This window comes from Haliotis cracherodii, unplaced genomic scaffold (assembly GCF_022045235.1).
Source record: "Haliotis cracherodii isolate W230 unplaced genomic scaffold, xgHalCrac1.p SCAF_6, whole genome shotgun sequence".
Classification (NCBI taxonomy): domain Eukaryota; kingdom Metazoa; phylum Mollusca; class Gastropoda; order Lepetellida; family Haliotidae; genus Haliotis; species Haliotis cracherodii.
Window position 1 is genome coordinate 58,485,819 of NW_027266319.1, and position 9,768 is coordinate 58,495,586.

Below are 9,768 nucleotides of genomic sequence, written 5' to 3' on the forward strand. Positions count from 1 at the left end.
GTATCGTACACCGATAAAAGTACTGTGCTACGATTTTTTTTTTTTACAAGCTTTACGGAATCTGCGCGCGAACAAAGTACTGCCTTATATCTGAACGACATAACTATATACCAAATGGAGTTATATGCGTATGTATAACGACAAACATGCAATGCCAAAAATAGCTTGCCGTAAATGACGAAAACTGATTTTTCTCTATGACGTCAACAGGCGACAGAGAGGTTACACACGTACAAAGAAAAGGGGGCATAACTCCGCTATGCTTAGCACTAGGTTATTGTAACTCAGGTCACTTGGTGAGAATTAGCTGTGGGTAAGGTTAACATATTTTCGTGATGTTTTGTTCGCGGGGAACTAAACTATTCCAACACAAATATCGATAAAGAAACTGTATACGTTTAGTTGTAAAAAAAACCATAAGAAATGATGAAATCGTGCTTCATAAAAAAGAGGTAATAGAGAAATGGATGGCCCTATCTAACCTATAACTTAGTCCCTAGATTCCAACATTTTCCTGAATGTGTAAGTGTAATTTGACTAGTGTTGCATCATTATTAATGGAGCACTAGCCTTATCATCAAATGTAATGAAATACCCTAAAAATAACACGATTCCTTTTGACGTCATGGCTGGTTTTATGTCTTTGATAACGTCGGAAAAAGACGACACTTGTATTTTGATTAATATATATCTCCCCTAATTTTCGTTCATGGTATGGAAAATCTCGATGTGTGGGACGGAATTTGACGCATAAAATGACTGCTCTCACCAAGTAAATAATGTCTTGATTAGGTAAACAATTAGATAGGTTATCGTGTATCTTAATTGGACAAGACACGCACCTGTCTGGCATCAATTTACGTAATGAAATTCCCAAAAGAATATTTCAAAACAACCAATATTATATTCAATATTGGACATATATTTGTTCCTTATCATGTTATTATTTCTGACACAATAAAAGATGCAAAGAAAGCTCTATTGGTATAGAATTATCAGGATAATCATATACGTTTGAACCAACGGGGTACCTGACATGGGTTTTATTTTTATACATTTTACAATTCCTGGACAAATAAAGTAGACTGTTTACTATCCTGTGATCAAAATATTTAAAAAATAATGTAACCATTGATTATATAATGCAAAACGAGAGCAATAATTCGTAAATTGTTTGTGACTAACGCGCACCTGGCGAATCGTTGGATATCACAGTTCTCTGTATCCAACGACATAAAAGAGAAATCCAAGACCAAGACATTTCAGGAATGTGTGCACATATTTTACCGAAAAATATTATCCATTTTGTTAAAGTAATTTATTCAGTTTTAGTTATAAAATAAAATGAAACAGCTATTCATGGACATTGGTTATATGAACTTATAATATTGATTTATTACACATCCCAAGAAATACGTAGATGCTGCAGTTACATTTACACTTCATCTTGTAACACTTGTCCAAAGGAAAGAAATATCGTAGTCGACACTATAAACCTATCAGATTGTTATGTAAACAATGTTCAAACAAACAGGAGATTAGCAAAGGTTCGTTCATACATGTTGTGGCCTATATGTACGTAAAAAATAACACCGTTCTATTTGACGTCATGGCTGGTTTTATGTCTTTCATAACGTCGGAGAAAGATGACTCTGGTATTTTGATTAACATATATCTCCCCTAATTTTCGTTCATGATATGGAAAATCTCGATGTGTAAAACAGAATTTGACGCTTTTTCGACACAACATAAAATGACTGCTTTCACCAATTAAATAATGTCTTGAATATGTCAATTCCAAGACCAAGACAATTCTTTCAGAAATGTGTGCATATCTTTTTACGAAAAATATTATCCATTTTGTTAAAGTAATATAGATCTATTCAGTTTTAGTTATGAAATAAAATGAAACAGCTATTCAAAGATATTGGTTATATGAACTTATGATATTGACTTTTACACATCCCAAGAAGTACGTACATGCTGCAGTTACCTTTACGCTTCATCTAGTAACACTTGTCCAAAGGAAAGAAATATCGTATTCGACACTAAAAACCTATCAATTGTTATGTAAACAATGTTCAAACAAACAGGAGATTATCAAAGGTTCGTTCATACATGTTGTGGTTTATATCTGCGTATGATATCATTTTGAACATTGACAAATATCCAAAGGGAAATTAATTGTGTGAAAAAATGTATAAAACATGCAAAATCTACATCATAACTGAAAATGTAAACAGCATGATACAATGATCGCGTGCACTCTCATTCAAGGACCTTCACCTCAAAGAAAATACCAAATATGTACAACAATGTTGACGTATGACATCACTACCTGTGACCCACTTTTACAAAATGGCGTCTTCACTGTCAACAGTACGCGGGATTTTACGAGGGGACTTTCGTTGATTCAGGGATCGCATATACATAAATGTGACATGTAAGTAATCAGAAACATTCTGACAATCTATGTACTGTTATTTGTTGTTATAATTTTCATTGAAAAGAACCGAAACAGGCAGAAATTCCGATAAGTACCGTTGTCGTTGTGCGTGATTTTGCGTCAGTCATGGCGTCACATAGGACGGTAACTTTGACAATTTCTGTTGAAAATATCAAATCATTGCAATGTATCTATTTTAAATTCCCTAATTCTTCCTACGATTCTCTTCCCGTGCATATTCTGAAAATGTTGAGCCAATGTCTTGAAAGAATAGACGAATTGATAGCTCAAAATAGGAGAAAATGCTACACTGTGTAAAATCTGTATTTTGCTTTGTTTACATTTCAAACAAGTGCAGTTTTTCGAGCACAGCGTTCGTTTTCACACCTAACATATTTTGCTTGATTTCATCCAGCCACTTTGTATTGGTGACAAAGACCATTGGTCATTTTATTCTAAAATGTATAAGGAATTCAAGGATGTGTGTGTGGCAGCTAAGTTTGAAATATACGCGACGTTACAGGCGCCTCATAACCGGTGTACCTGAAACGTGATTTTGTAAACACTAGCCAATATGGCGGAAAGTTCACTTCGGCGTTCGTGTTTGCTTATTTTCCGAAACATTCGAAACGATTCTCGGGTTATCGGAGACGTTTTGGAATGATCATTGGTGATTTCATAAAAGACAGATACCCGTGATCACTAATATGCTATTTTTAAAATTCATTTCTCCGAGTAAATATCCTAAATTTAGATTTCAAAACATGCTGTAAATAACGCCGTGATTGGTGATTTAGTAATGTGTAAAAAATGGCAACATTTACTATGTACCTAATTTTCAGAGGTCATTTTCAGTAATTTTGCTTGGCCTAAAATGCCAGTGGATGATATCACAGAACAGGGAATTTCCCACCTTGTACAAAACTGTGAAGTGTATTAGTGTGGGTGATGTATTTTGAATTTTATTCGATTTCTAAGTGAGGGTTGTAGAGGAAGGACATATATGTCCCTCTGGCATCCAGGGGATTAATTCTAGCGTCTCAGATGCGCAGCCGACTGATTTGAACATGGTATACTTTTCGGTTCCTGGCTGTTCAGGTTTCAAAGAAAAATTATTCTAAAATTAGTTATTTTCGTTGCCCAACAATGGATACAGTACTGTAAGATTTACGATGATGGATCGAAAGGTCCGTTGTGGTAATCTCGCGTTTGTGATGCTCACTTCGACACTTGCTGTCGTGTTTCGCGAGCAATGTCTGCCAGTTGTTCGACTCATCGGAAACAATTACGCCCGGATGCTGTACCATCCTTATTTGGAAACGGGGATCAAGGGACAGCACTCCAATAGGTCTTCAGCAACCCATGCTTGCCGTAAAAGGCGACTACGCTTGTCGTAAAAGGCGACTAACGGATCGGGTGGTCAGGCTCGCTGACTTGGTTGATGCATGCCATCGATCCCAATTGCGTGGATCGATGCTCATGATATTTATCACTGGCTTGTCTGGTCCAGACTCGATTATTTACAGACCGCCGTCATATAGCTGGAATATTGCTGAGTGCGGCGTAAAACAACAAACCAAACCAAACCCTGACTGGAGTGGGTTTTTTTAAACAAACGTCGTAAAGTCGAAGCATCTCGGGTAAGTTTGATGTATGAAATATCACATAAAATCTAAACACGGTAGCATAAAAGGTAGCTGATGAACACAGGAATAAGCTAGTATTTGTTCATAGTTTCACTAGATACATTAGAGATGTCAGACGTACGTCTCTTTAACTTCCTGGTTACACTCAGACATCGACATTCGGTGATCAGCTGATCGCAGTACCATAGTTTCCTGCTCGGTTTTGTGATTTTGATGGTTGACATATGTGTGGTAAGTAATTTTCACGTAACGAACTTAATTCATCGATTGTTTTTTGGTTGTTTTTTTAATTTACAGTCGTTCACCTTCACGAGCGATAACAGTGAATTTGAATATAACTACCCCTCGAAGCCCGTGGGCAGCCAGTGTTGAGAGGGACCGTCTGAGAGGAACAACTTACACATAGTCCCTCTAATTGGTCAGCAGATGCAGGAACTGACGCCAACCATCTCATTTCGGTAAACTATTTAGCGACAACAAAACAAACTACACGCATGTCATTTAGCATTTAGCATGATTAGACTAATTTAGCATTAACTGAAAATTATACCCCCAAACTTTTATACCAAGGTTCCGTCCGTCCGTCCGAAAACTTTGTCCGCGCGATTTCTCTTAAACTATTCAGTGGATCGTTCTCAAACTTAGTACATATAATCTGTATCATATGGAGGGGTGCAATCAAAAGAAAAAAATGTTTTTATTAATGTTCCATTTTTTTTATGAATTTTTCAAACAATAACCCTATCCATTATTTAATTTGAAACTACTGACACACAAGGCGGGTCGGAGGTATTAGTGAGCCACGCTCACTTTTGCCCTTGTTCTCATAGTTCTGGAAAGACGAGCATACATATATGTAGTGTTCTGTCTTTGATGCAGTTAAAATACACAAATGACTAACATATATAGTTAATTGATAATATAGGGCGGTCGGGTAGCCTAGTGGTTAAAGCGTTCGCTCGTCACGCCGAAGACCCGGGTTCGATTCCCGACATGGGTACAATGTGTGAAGCCCATTTCTGGTGTCCCCCGCCGTGATATTGCTGGAATATTGCCAAACCAAACTCACTCACTAATTGATAATATGATGTTGAATTTTTGTGAATCACATTGATGACAAAGTTGTGAATGTTTGTACTATTTTTTTCAAATGTGTAGTCTCGAAGCAAGTCATGCCAGACTGATGCCCTCAGTCAGGTCAGTGGGTACTCAGAAGCGCCTGACTACATCCTGGTGCAGGTCGCTGTCCAGTGTACACCGCAAACATGTGACGTGGTACACAGTATGAGGTATCAAATTCATATTTCAAAATAATCAAGCAAATATGTATGTAAAATGATTTTTTCATAATTGAAATATGTTGTACATCTGTTATATTCTTGTGATACTGTAACAGGATTGTCTCTTGAGCTAATGTAGTGTGAATGGTATATCTCTGGATGTAACTGACATTTTCTACATCTAATTATGGCCCTAATACTATCAGTGCATTGTAAACTGGTGACATTTGTAACCAGACACCAAGTGAGGCTGACAGCAAGGATGATACACCTTGCACAAGTGATGATGACAGCAAGCATGATACACCTTGCACAAGTGATGATGACAGCAAGCATGATACACCTTGCACAAGTGATGATGACAGCAAGCATGATACACCTTACACAAGTGATGATGACAGCAAGCATGATACACCTTACACAAGTGATGATGACACTGACAGTGATGAAGACTACCACCCTCTTTCAACCCAAGTCAAGTTTGAAGAATTTCAGTCCCAGCAAGAGTATGTATTGTATGTACCATTTTCCAGTTCATGTCAAATCTACCATAGCATGAAATATTTAAAAAACATTTGAACACACAATCTGATATGTACAATCACTTCAGTCAATCAACAATGTAATTTGACAATTGTTATTTTAAATTTCAGGCCCCTCAATGATCATCTTGAAGAAACAAAGTTTCTGGTGTTTCTGGTGTTTAGCAAGTTATGCTTTTGTTCATGCATAGCCACTATTTATAAAGTCTGTGGTAGTCTTGTGACTGTGCAGATACAGTGCCTTAGACACAAAGAGCATCTGTATTTCTGAAGTAGTCAGCCAGTGCACAATCAACTGCCACTTGGCAATATATCCATAGCTTGTGCTATTTTCTTTTGCAGCCTTTCCCCAGTAAAGGCCCTGGGGAGCTACCCAATACTGAACATGTACAGCATAAGCAGATCAACGTTTCATAAGATCCAGAGAGGCTATATTGTTCCAGCCATTTCAAGAGTGTGGTCAAAACATCAAAAACAACATCTGCTTGAAAGAAAGGAGAAATCTATACGCCTGGCAGGGGATGCAAGAAGTTGCTCACCTGGACACACAGGTAAATCCAAATTTTTGGGGGTCTATATTGTTTATGGATATTTTGCTAACCAATTGCTTTGGTAAGCTGAAATAGTACATGTATTTAAAAGTGAACTTTAGTCCAATATATTTTTTTTATATATGTGCCTAAAGCTTTTGAGACTACAAGCCTGAATATGGCTCTTAGAATAATTTTCAGTAAAATTTAGTGTTATTATAAGGATTATTATCAGCTGAGGTTATTTGACCAGACAGAAGTTTGCTATATTTGGGCTTCTGACTTTGGGCTAAATTGTCAACAGTGTACATGTGCGATATAGCTTGGTGACTTGGCTGATTGTGTGTAAGCATACCAATAACTGACAAAAATGATAAATGCCAGGGCCGACATAAAACTTAGAATTGTTCATTGCCTTTGATATATGTAATGTAACCAGGTATTACAAGAAGACATAAATTGCACTCAATGTTATGTCAGCTTTGTGTAGTGTCTGTGTTTTTTAACATTGTTACAGCCAAGTGTGATTGATGTTGACACAAATCATGTTTTGGACATCAAGTTGGTACAGGTAAGAACACAGATTCTTGTCATAACAAGGATTCATGATACAGTAAAAGAAATACATACAGTTAAGTAAACCATGAGTGACATGAACATGATGAGTTGTGTCCAAAGATACTTTCAGACATCAAGTACTTTTGTAAAAGTGTTGAACATCTCTGTACAGGTTTGAACAACTGAATTTCTATTGTTCTATTTTCAGTCGAATGAGGTGGCCAATTCTAATGCCATGGACCTTGAGGGATTAATAAGGGGCCTTGCACTTCCTCAGGCAGCCAGGTTGGATGTTTCAGACATCATTACAGACCGGCACACTCAAATTAAAGCCTACTTAAGGAAGGAGGAAGCTGGCATTCACCACTGGTTTGATGTATGGCATGTAGCTAAAGGTGAATACATAGTTATACAAATCATCAATATCAGCATGATTAGATTGTAACTAATGTATTTCATCACCGAAAACTTAATAAACACACTTCCAGGTCATTTCTGTTCAATATTATCATTATATGACATCACTAACCATTGTACAGGTAGCTCTTAATGTTTTCAGGCATTTACAAGAAACTTTAAAAAATCAGCAAATAGAAAGGCCTGGAAATAATCAGCTTGTGGGCACATTCTATTTCCAATCACCTATACTGGTGTGCTGCAACCGGCAAGAGCAATGCTGAGGAGGTGCTAGATAACCACATAGCTAACATCCACGGTGGTCATGGTACAAGCTTCCCTTCATGTGTGCATGGGGAAATTCAAGATAGAATTGCTGCTGGTATGTAAAATAAACCAATAAGTTTCATAATGTTTGATACAAAAGAAATTGTCTGCCACAAAAATAAGTGTTTCTCAGAAAAAAATATTTTGTCTCATAGTCTTCATAAAAAAAGTCTCAGTGTCACTGAACAACCAGTCGGACCTGGAATACCACATGCTCGGCCCCTTTTACCTTTTTGTATTTTCAACAAAAGTTATTTTAACTTTCTTGATTTACTGACAAGTGTAACATGTTTACCGACAAGGGCTGTGTAAAGATACTCGATCACCACTAAAGATCAATTACTATGCCAATTGTTTGTGGACATTTTTACATGACACCCCCACCCACCCCCAATAAAAATATTTACCAGATTACCAGTCCCCAAATAATTATCAAATTCATAACTTATTTAGTAGAAAAAATATACTACTATATATAAGTATATATATTTTATTCTCCAGGAACACGAGCTCACAAGGAGATTGAAAGTATCCTCAAGTCCAAATATCTTCTTAAAGATGTTACCGTAACCCCATGCGCAGACATCACATCTTGAAGGATTTCATAGCGTGATATGCCAATCACTCCCAAATTTTACCACTATTATTACCATGGAATGAAGGCAAGGTATGTACTGTGATGCTGTAAGAGAAACAAAAATAAAACTAGATCATGGGAGACTAATCTTCAGCAAACTCCTAGCCAGGTTGACTCAAATATATGGAGGACTTAATGATTGCAGAATCCTACACAGAGTCAATGATCAAGTATGGCATTGCAGTAATTGCAATGAGTAGGCTGTGAATGACAGTAGACTCCAGACAATTGGAGCATATAGTTTTCTCAGTCTTGATATCAGAAAGTTATATATATAAAACAATCAATCAATGTAATTACAATCTGTGACAAGAAGAATTCTGTAACAGGTTGCTGAAGCTGCACTCCACTTCAATGAGAATGGTAGTCAGCATAATGCACACACCAAGACTGGACAAGAGAAATGGAGTGTCTCCTAGCCTAAAAGCAGAAACTGGGAAGCTGCTGTTAAACCCCTCAAGACAAATCCAACATACGCTATGGATGTTATTGGTGATATATGGCTTTACATGAGATCCATCAACTTTTCCATCAACATATTATAGACTTTTCAGGAGGTTGAATCCTGTTTTTATGGACCTGAAATAGTTGTTAGAATATTGTGTAAAATCTTTTTCAATACAATGAAAAGCTGTTATGTGATTTTGGTGTATTATTTTTTCACAATATGTTGGTGAACTACAGGAAGTGTCAAGAGTTTACAAGTTGTAACTTTGCGAACAACTCCCTCAGTGAGCACCAGCCACCCTGCATAACTGACACTCATGGAAAGAAACAACAAAAACAGATTGTTGTCAGAAATCATAAAACCAGATTTCAATAAAACAGTGAGTGAGCGAGTTGGGTTTAACTCCGCTTTTAACTGTATTCCAGATATATCACAGCATCAACAAAACAAGATTTATTTTAGTGAGAATAGAGGTAACCAGTATATACATCCGATGGAAATGTTTCACGAATTTTATGTACAACACAAGAAGGAATAACTTTTCGATTATTTTGTCCAAATATTTGCCAAATCCAGTAGGTGAATATCCTGTAGGCCAGATGTCAGTAGATTCTGAATGGCATGGGAATAATTTTGAATACACTGCATTAAAAGTATTGCCATTTTTAGCTTACAAAAACCTTACAAAAATATGTTTTTTTAGAAGATAGTTGTGGAGTGGTTCTAGGGGGTTCATGCAAAATGGTGTTTTGGGGATTTTGATAAATATATTTTCCAAGTTTCCATGGTAAAACCTTTGACATAGACTGAAAATGATAGTATTGCTCGTTTCCAACCAGGTCTCAAAAACTGTACAATATATATCTCCACCAAACCTGGAACACAGATAGGTCAAGTAGCGAAATGGTACTTTTTGATTGTGATTTTTCAACAAATATTTTTCAAGCATCCATGGCAA

At 36.7% G+C, this 9,768-nt stretch overlaps 1 pseudogene; it reads left to right on the forward strand.

Moving 5' to 3' along the window:
- The first annotated feature begins 3,513 nt into the window (after nucleotides 1-3,513).
- On the forward strand, nucleotides 3,514-9,185 carry LOC139446735 (uncharacterized; annotated as a pseudogene).
- Nucleotides 9,186-9,768: the final 583 nt, after the last annotated feature.